The sequence below is a fragment of the Falco punctatus genome (genome assembly GCF_963210335.1).
Source record: "Falco punctatus genome assembly, chromosome: 6".
Lineage (NCBI taxonomy): Eukaryota > Metazoa > Chordata > Aves > Falconiformes > Falconidae > Falco > Falco punctatus.
In genome coordinates this window covers 3,709,925-3,719,010 of record NC_137585.1, presented here as the reverse complement: position 1 = coordinate 3,719,010, position 9,086 = coordinate 3,709,925, and the positions used below count along the sequence as shown (strand labels likewise).

The 9,086-nt window shown below is 39.0% G+C and overlaps 1 protein-coding gene across 1 annotated transcript in view; it reads left to right on the top strand.

The window, feature by feature from the left end:
* Positions 1-9,086, top strand: part of SLC22A15 (solute carrier family 22 member 15) — a 60,994-nt gene that overhangs the window by 20,482 nt on the left and 31,426 nt on the right. The gene's annotated exons all lie outside the window — the stretch shown is intronic.

The following is a 9,086-nucleotide window of genomic DNA, read 5'->3' as shown; positions in this document are numbered from 1 at the left end:
TAACTCTTGGAATGTAGGGGCAGTGGCTCTGCATTAGGTGTTTGAACGAGGCTTTACATTTTGGGTAGTCAGGTTTGTATTCTGTGAGATAAAAAAACTGGACTGCCCTTAAGTTTCATGATTAAAATGGAGGTCAAAGTAACAGCGGTATGCTCTAGTATTAGAGGCTGCAGGACCAGGTGGTGTGCTCTGCAACCAGGTGTGTTGTCTTCACTCCAGCTTTGCTTCATCTTTGTGCCTATTCCTGTGGAGGTGGAGAGGAGAGATGAGGTTAATATGTGCACCTTCACAGTCAGGCCTAGACATAAAGTATAGTTTGAATCTGACAGAACTTTGGTTTACTCCATGCTAACTTCAGAAATTTAATTTTAGTGAATTCAGCTAGGCTGACAAATGCTGGGTTACAGCCACTGTGGAAACTTAGCAGCTGCAGGAGGGAAGAGGAGAACTTAAGTATCCTCCTGCCTCTGCTGCCCAGTATTTTATAGTGATCAAGAACTTCTAGTCATGAGCTGTGAGACTGAAGATGTCTTCTGGCAGCTAGGGGACTGGCAGAAGTGTCAAGAAGCTGTATGAGAGGACCAAAGAAAATTCAAATGCCCGGTCCTGTCAGCTGGGATCTCTGTACTTGGTTGCAAAGCTATGATGATGAACAGCAAAAACTTTGCAGGTCTCTGTTCTTTGTATTGTTTCTCTTTGACTGATTTAGTTTATTAATCCTTTAAAGTTAGACATTGCTCAGAGTTTGTTCTGCTGGCTGACCAGCTTTGTATGCTCACTGAAGATCAGGAATTTAGGAAGAAATAGTTATTTTTTTCTTCTGGTGCCAGTCATGCTCTGGAACAATCTACAAGTGGTCTGTATTCCTATAGTTTTGAGTAGTATGGGTCAGCTGTTCTGTAATGCTTTTGTTTGTTTGTTTTCTTTTTAATGAATTAACTTGCATTTCTCATGGGAGAAGTAAACAAAGATCTTTACAAATCTGGAAGCTAATCAGAATAACTAAAAAAAGGTAGCTGGTTTGCAGGACTTGTTTTTTTTCTTCTTTTTTTTTTTTTTTCTTCTCATATTATTGTTAATTCTTGAACTTTATCAATGAGGATCGTCCCCTGACTGGTATGTTTTCTTTGCTTCCTATCATGCCAGGCACAGGAGTTTGTAAGGGATTTAGATGTGAAGCTTGTTGTCTTTCAATCCATAAATTGATTTAGACTTGTACAACTGGTTCCTGCTTGGGTGGTTGATTGCTTTCTGTGTTCCTTTACTGATGCCAAGTTATGTAATGTGTCACTGGGATGTGCAAGAGCAAGACTGAAGGCAGGTTCCACGGCCAGTGTTAGTCTTTTGTCTGGTTTATCGTCAAGTCTTTGGAGGATGGACTCAAGGGTAAGTAATGTAGAGGGTGTGTGATGTAGATTTAGGCAATCATGGGCTGCTTTAGTGGATTTGCTGCAGCATCAGGCTGCAGAATGAGAACTCCTGCTAGTCTATGTCACTGGCTCTGCCATGGACTGAGTATGCCATTTTATTGCTTGTTTCCCTGTCCCTTCCCATGTGCTCCCTCAGTTGGCTTGTATTTTTGCATTGGCCTATTGATATAAAAAATAATTTTACATTCTTAAAGATAAGACTACCACATGGGTGAAAAATATTTTTGTCTTTGCTGTGTCAAGTCCCTTAAACTCTGATGCTAATATACTGAAATTAAACTCTTGTTTTCCCTGCCCCATAAGATGCCCAGCAGATGTTCTTGCTTTCCTTATAGGCATTTGTGGTTTTTTATGTCTGCATGTTTCTTATCTCTTGAGTTTTCTACTTATATTTTTTGTCATCATAGTGCTTTTGTCATATAAATTTCTACAGTGGACTGTTTCTACCATGCAGCCTTACTGACATGCCAATGTATCTGGTCTCTGAATTCTAATTACAACCATAGTTTAGTCACAGAACTTTTTTGAGGCAAGCTGTACCAAATATTTGTGTCTGTATGGATGAGACTTTCCACATGATAGTAAACTTCCCTGTGGGCTTGAGCGAACTGGTAACTCGACCTGTGTAACGCACTTCCTGACACTCTTGGGAAAAAAACCTCCAGGCTGCTTGTAGTTGGAAAAATATTTTTGTATGTCATCAGTGTAAAACTAGATTAAGTGTAAGTCTTGTGGGCTGCTTCTATCATTTTCTTCACTGATCTGTATTATTTCTCTGCTACCTGCTGCTGTTATTCATTACCTTGTTGAGCTGTTACTGTATCAAGGTATGCCTGGCTTATTCCCTACCAACTTCATAGGACTTTGCAAGATTTTTTAGGAATGTTTTATAGCAGTGGTTGGTAACTTTATAATGGAGTGACAACAGCTAATGTAGAGAAACATTTTCTTTTTTTTCCAAAATCTGTGGAATTACCCAAAGACCAAACTTACCCAACGAGTGGGGGGATAGTCTAATGATGTGACTTTGAGTCTTGTGTTTTCAGTGAACCTTTAAGAGAATGAGGGAGGAATAAAGGGAGCTGATGACTCTTAAAATACTTAGGGCTCTGAACTAAAAGCAATTGCTTGACACTTACTGATTACTTAAAAGGTGCTCACTACCTTTTGAAGAGTTTATATTGAAGCATTATTAAAGAATGATGTCTTCTGGTGTTTGTTTAGTGTGTGTAGCAATGTTAGATAAAATCTCACATCTTGATCCGATGCTTGAAAGCATGCAAGCATATTTAAAAAAAAAGTTTCTTGGTCCCTTGTGACCCAAAATACATGGTTGGAAGAGGCTCTGTCTTTGTTGGTGAATCTGAGCTATGTGATAGCCCAAGTCCAAACTGAATTTGCAGAAATCTGAGAACAGGAGTGTGTTCCTACTGGATCTCTAGTAAAAGGCTTCTTAAAACATGTTAGAGTTTAAAAGGGAGGTCTTGTTTGCACAGCTGAAAAAGTCTTTGCCTAAAGTAATGAGTAATGTGCATTACGCAGCAGTATGGATAATTACCAAGGGTGGTGTTTCCATCCGTCTTAGGGAGAACAGTTAAGATGGTAACATCAAGTTCCTTGAATAATAATTATTTTAAGGCAAAGACATTCTTGATGTAGTGCAGCTGTAATGAGTGGTGCTGCTAACATCTCTTCGCTGTTGGCAGCAAGTCATGTATGACTTCTGTCATTAGAACATCCCAATGCAGAAAGCTGCTCTTTAATCAGCTCATCTGCACAAATGTTTTGAGGGAAAGCATATTCTGGGACATGTGGCTTAAGTAAGGCAGACTCATTCCAAATCTTTAGAAATACATCAAAAGCAGTAGTGTCTGCCTTTGGATAGGATACAGATGTGATCCCATATAAAGCCTTCTTTAACTCTGTTCCTTGACATTTCTGATATATCCCCTGTACACATTCTACCTCCTTAATAGCATGAGATGTTACTTTGTAGTTGTAGTGACAGTAATGAAATACTTTGTCAGTGCATCTTCTTTTAATACTTATATCTGCTTGAGTCTATTAAGCTGCTGTTTGAACTAGCCAGAAATGACCATAAATTGGACAGCTTACTCCCAGTCCTTGATGAAGTATACCATTAGAACTTTATCTGAATAGAAAGTACAAAAAATCTGAAAAGTAATGAATTTAAAATGAAAGAAAGAGATGGGAATTACACAAATTGCCTTACAATTGCTAGTGTAGGGTGCTGAAGGCATTCCAGGGGCTTCATGACAGGTGTGCTGTTTACTGAAAGTTACTTGGACATAGTTCAACTGTAAGTATCTGTAAGGTATGTAAGCAAGGTGGCAGATATAAAAAAGATTTGCAGAATTGCTGTGTAACCTTCCTTCACTTTGATTATCTCACTGTTTGCCTTTTTTCTTTATGTCTATGGGAAAAGAAAGTTTTAAGTCCCTCAGATTGTCAAGAAAGCAGTTGTGGAATGTATGTCAAATGTGCGGCCACTTACATGGGAGGGGCGGTTTCAAATGTGGCATGAATGCAAACATAAAAAGTAGGGGCCCAAATTCTTATTTCTTAAAGTAAGCTTCCTATTCCCACATCTTTTTGTGCATTGTATCTTACTCAGAACATGCTTATGCTAGAGGATGGTGTTGCTTTCCTTGTAGAAATTATGAAGGCTTTTAAAGTAGTTGCATCACTGAATATAAGTCCTTGTTCTGGTATAGCTTATTCCTGCTTGGGAAAAAAAATAAGCTAGGTGGATGTAATTATGTAAGCTAATCACACAAAGTACTCATTTAGCTAAGAATATTTCTGCCTGAAAGTCAGTGGAACTTTGAGGTGAAGACCATTCCTACCATTTGCTCCAGTTGAGTGGAGGGAGTCTTTTAAAGAAAAAGTAGTAGTTATTTGTTCACTTACTACATTTCATTTCAATGATTCAGATGCTAACCGAGATTCCTTGGTCCTTTAGTGGCCTTCTGTGAAAAAAACAGCTGCCAGAAGAATCTAATACAGTCAAGACCAGTGTGGTCTGGCTTTCTATAATTACTTCTTTCAGATCCTTAACTGTTCCGTAAAAGAAACAGTCACACATTTTCTGATATTATAGTGATGTATATCACCTTATAAAAGTGAATGCAGCTGATGCAGACATCATGCTATATTCTTTAGAAAACCTGAAATAACAATGCTGAGTTTTGATGTGCTTCATTAGCAGTGGGGTCCTTAACTCTCAGAAATAATGCAGAAGTCTAAATTCTAATAACTGTTTCCTTGCCGATTAATTTTAAATAGCTAAATTGCTACTGTTTTTTCCAGAAGCAATCCTGAGTGGAAGAGTCCCATGAATACCTTATCAGCTGCCTACATCCCAGTCTTCCCTCAAAATTATGTTGTGTCCTAATTCAAACCAGTGCATCCACATAGCTAAGCCTTAAATTTATGCAGGGGGAAAAGTGTGGTCAGAGTATGATAAGTATGGTCAGAGCAAGCTTGAGGTATAGAAGAAACATGAGCCGTAGCTTTTGGGACCTTCCTTTTAGCTGCACTTAAACTGCAAAGCACATGTAATTGAGCTCATTTAGGTGATTCTAAGTGTCATTCACAATTGCTGTGTCTTCTTGCTCTTTTAATGATCACTACACTCACTCTGACAGGGAAACCAGGCATTCTGTGTGTATGTAGCTATATAAACACATCTAGCCAGCTTTTGCAATTTAACTCACAAGGTGACTTCAGTTTCTTGCAGTTCAGTCCTAGAAGATGTTTGTTCAATGTGCTGTTGTAAAGACTTAGCAGAGTTACTGCTGATGGGCATAGCAAAAAGCATAAATTTTGGGAGAACCACAGTAGACATTCTGAAAGCCTGGCAACAGAGGGAAGGAAGCAGATTGTTCTGCCTATTAAAAAAAAAAAAAACAAAACACAACAGCAGACAAATGAAACTTTTTTTGAAAAGCAAAGGTTACGTGCTGTGTAAAGAGTGAAGTTGTCAGAAGGAACTCACTCTGGGGCTCTACTCTAGCTATGGCTGAATGCCTTGTTTTTGCAATGTCTTTTTAACAACTGGGAGTGGAAGGTGCCTAGGAGGCACTGTGTCAGTGGTGATTGGCATCTTTATATGTAGTGTGGGTAAAACATATGGGGACATGTTTTCAGATTATTAACAAGAAAGTTTTAGAATATTTTGTGCAATGGGATGGTATTTGGATTCAGCGGGAGCTGAAGCAATCCCATCTTCTGCTATTAATCAAGATGGCTTTCAGCCTGGCAAACTGTTGAGACAATTCATCTAGCCAGTCTGTCCTCTGAGCACCTTCAGAAGATGAGCCAGGGGGTTAGCAGGCATAATTCTACCAGACAGCAAAGAGTATGGAATAAAAATACTTGTATTGACACACTATCTCCCTTTGCTGCTTCCCTGCCCATATGTACACACAGTCTAGCTTCCCATATTTCATAGGCAATAAGTTGCCGGTATTTTTCCACTAGCAAGTCACATCAACAAGTCTCTCCTCACTGACACTTCCTCCATTTTAGAGACTATTTTCCTTTTCTCTCAAGTGATAGAACCGGTAGATGTATAATTGAGCTCAGAATAATTGTTTCCAACTTGCACATAACTGTTGCTCTTTATTTCTGACCCAAATAAAGTTTTGTGCTCTCAAATGTTGTTTGTTTGACTGGAGTGGTTAATGTAACTACTTCTATTTATAGGTAATGTAGTGCTTCATGTGCATTGTTTGCATTAAGTAAAACCTTGGCTGGTACTTGGAAAAAGCAAGCATAGTGGGACTGAAGTCCCTCTGGAGCAATAGCATCTGTCTTCTAGGTCTTTTCTGTTTGCAGTATGACCTCTGATGAAGTTTGGGGCTTAACCTGGTTAAACATTGCATTTGTGTTCACCTGTTCATTTTCCTAATCCCGGTGGGCTTGGGGGGGAAAGGGTGTTAAGAATTTGCCTTGGAAGGCACAATGAAGCTTTTGAGATCCTTGGGTAAGGAAAGCTGAAGACAGTTGCGTGTATGCCCTATTACTGCTTTCCGTTTGTGGTATGCTCTTCAGTTATTGGTGCCTTAAAAATACTTAGAGAAAGACCAGAGCTCTTCAGTCTTTTTGAATTTCCACCCCCCTATCTACTGAAGATGTTAAATCCTTGTACAGTAAATCTAAGACTGCTGGCAGCTTTGTGTTTCTTCATTATTTTTCCCAGAACTTTAAGAAGTAATTCAGGGACTTCTGAGGCCCGTAGGCTGTACATTGAAAAATCGCTGGTTTAGCAAGTTCCACCAGAAAATTAGAAAAAAAACCTGTTTTCAGTTCTGGCTCATCGTGTTGCTCTGAAATAGCAGTAAACCAAAAGCTTTTGTAATTAAAAAAAACAAACCCCAAAACAAAACACGAGTAGATCCAATTGCTTATCCTCAGGCAAGTCCTTAAAATGAATAAATGAATGAAAGCAGCTTATATAAATGTCAGCAATGTCTTTTAGTCTGGATACTTAAATAGCAGAAACTTCTGAAGTAATCAGTGTGTGCTTTTATTACGTCTTTTTACCAAGTTAAATGCTGTAGTCATTTGGTAGTGAGGAATTCCAGGCACAGCTGAGAATGGGCTTTTCTCATACTCTTAGCAGAACTGGCTCTGTGAGATCAAGACACTCGCCCAATATTCTTTGGCAGTGTCCCAAACCAGCGTCTAAGGTGAGGACTTTGGTCTCTTATGATACTGATATTGGCTGTGATTTGGCTATGTTGATAGCCAAAGCAGGCTGGGAGACATGGAGAGAAAGAAGGATAAAGATGAAAAGCAAACAAAAGAATAATCCTATTTGTGGAGGCAGGACTAAATTCTGCCTGATACTTGTCAGCCCACAATTCCTGCTTTTTTTGTTACCAGGAGTTGCTGACTTTTTTTGTCATGTTATCATATAACGCCATTGAGACTGTTCAGTCCTGGGCTGGTTTTTAGTATATTGATAAAGTGGAATAGTAACTTCTGGCACTTTTTTGCTTTGTTCTCCTCTAAGTCCTTCTTCACATAATAGTGGAGTGGCACTTCTGATGTGGTATTGATGAAACTGTATAGCTGGTATTCAACTGGGGAGTCTTGGCACTTGAACACACAGTAATGTAATTTAACTTTCTGGAATACTCCTGTTAAAGTAGAGGTAGTATTTATAATGGGTTTTGTAATTTTTGTTCTTGGTTCTTGTTTATTGGCTTGGTTCTCTAACTTATCAGTGTGTGAGCATTTTTAGCAGAGAGGAACTGCAAGTTTACATATAGATATTTTAATATGGCACCTGAGCTTTCTTTTGTCCTTTTGATTCTAAAGGCAGAAAGTTAATACTTCCAGCTTGCATGTTCAGAGGCCATTCAGCCTGTGATGCTGAGGGTGACTATTTCCTTTGCTCAGGGTGATCCCGTTGTAGCAGTGGCAAGTCCTGTCTCAGCCGTTTGAGATGCAGGCTGTGAGGCCATGCTAGGTAACTATGTTTGCTTCTTCCAAGTGGTGTTGCACGTACTCCAGCACACTACAAAAATGAAAATTGTTTAGGCTATAGTGCCTGAAGCAGTTCTGGACTCATGGTTTCGGTCTACCCAGCATGCAGTTGGCTGCTGTGCTAACTGTTTAAATATATAGTAAAACTACTGTTCATTTCTGTCACTGAACTTGATGCTTTGTAGGGCAAGGCTGTGAGGTTTTTTTGGGGTGGTGTACTTTGTAACATGCCAGAAGCATTGTAGCATCTGCTTCTCCAGTCTAGCTCTTTAGCAAATTCCAGGTCTCCTTGGTATCCTGTGCATTGCCTCTACCTCCTATGCTTTTTTCTTTTTTTTTTTTTTTTTTTTTTTTTTTGGGGGGGGAAGTATTTATGGTAATTTTTAATGTTTCTGTGGTAGGTAGGACACTAGCTGTTAATTTATCCAACAGACTTACATCACAGTAGAGGAATCCTACTGAGCTGTTCTTAATCTTGTAAATTTTCATCTGTCCCGGAGCAAACCATATAGATAACTGTCTTGCAAGATTTTGCTTCAGTACAAGACTGACTTCTTAACAGCAAACTCATTGTCTGTATTTATAGCACTGTGGAGAAATCCAGCTTGCAGAAAGTGATAGCAACCTGTTTCATGATGGCAAGTTTTCTTGATTGTTCTGATGTTTGGGAGAATGGGGTGGTGGAAGAGTAGAAGAAGAATGCTTTTGGCACAGTTTAAGGAAATATGCGTATTCAGAGTTAAAACTCACTCATGATCTTGTGTGAAGAATATTGTTTTGTTCTTGGAGAACATTTTGTGGAACTTTGTTTTGATTTTTGTTTGTCAGCATCTTCATTCCACCCTCTGTTTTGCTCTCCAGTTATAAGCAGACTCTGACATGCCCTCTGTCTTGGGTTTATTGGCAGTAACTGAGAAATATCAAATGGTATCAATTTACTTAAGATACTGGATCTCTAGGATGGCACTAGTGAAAAAAGTGCAGAGCTGAAAATACCTCACTAAATTTTGCTGGTAAAGATCACTTCTGCATGTTGGCAGAAAAAGGGGAGGTTCGTTTTATTGTGATAGACTACGAAATAATTATTAAAGCAACTTGAGCTGAAGAGTTGAAGGTTTAGGTATGTGTCCTGCAGTCCTA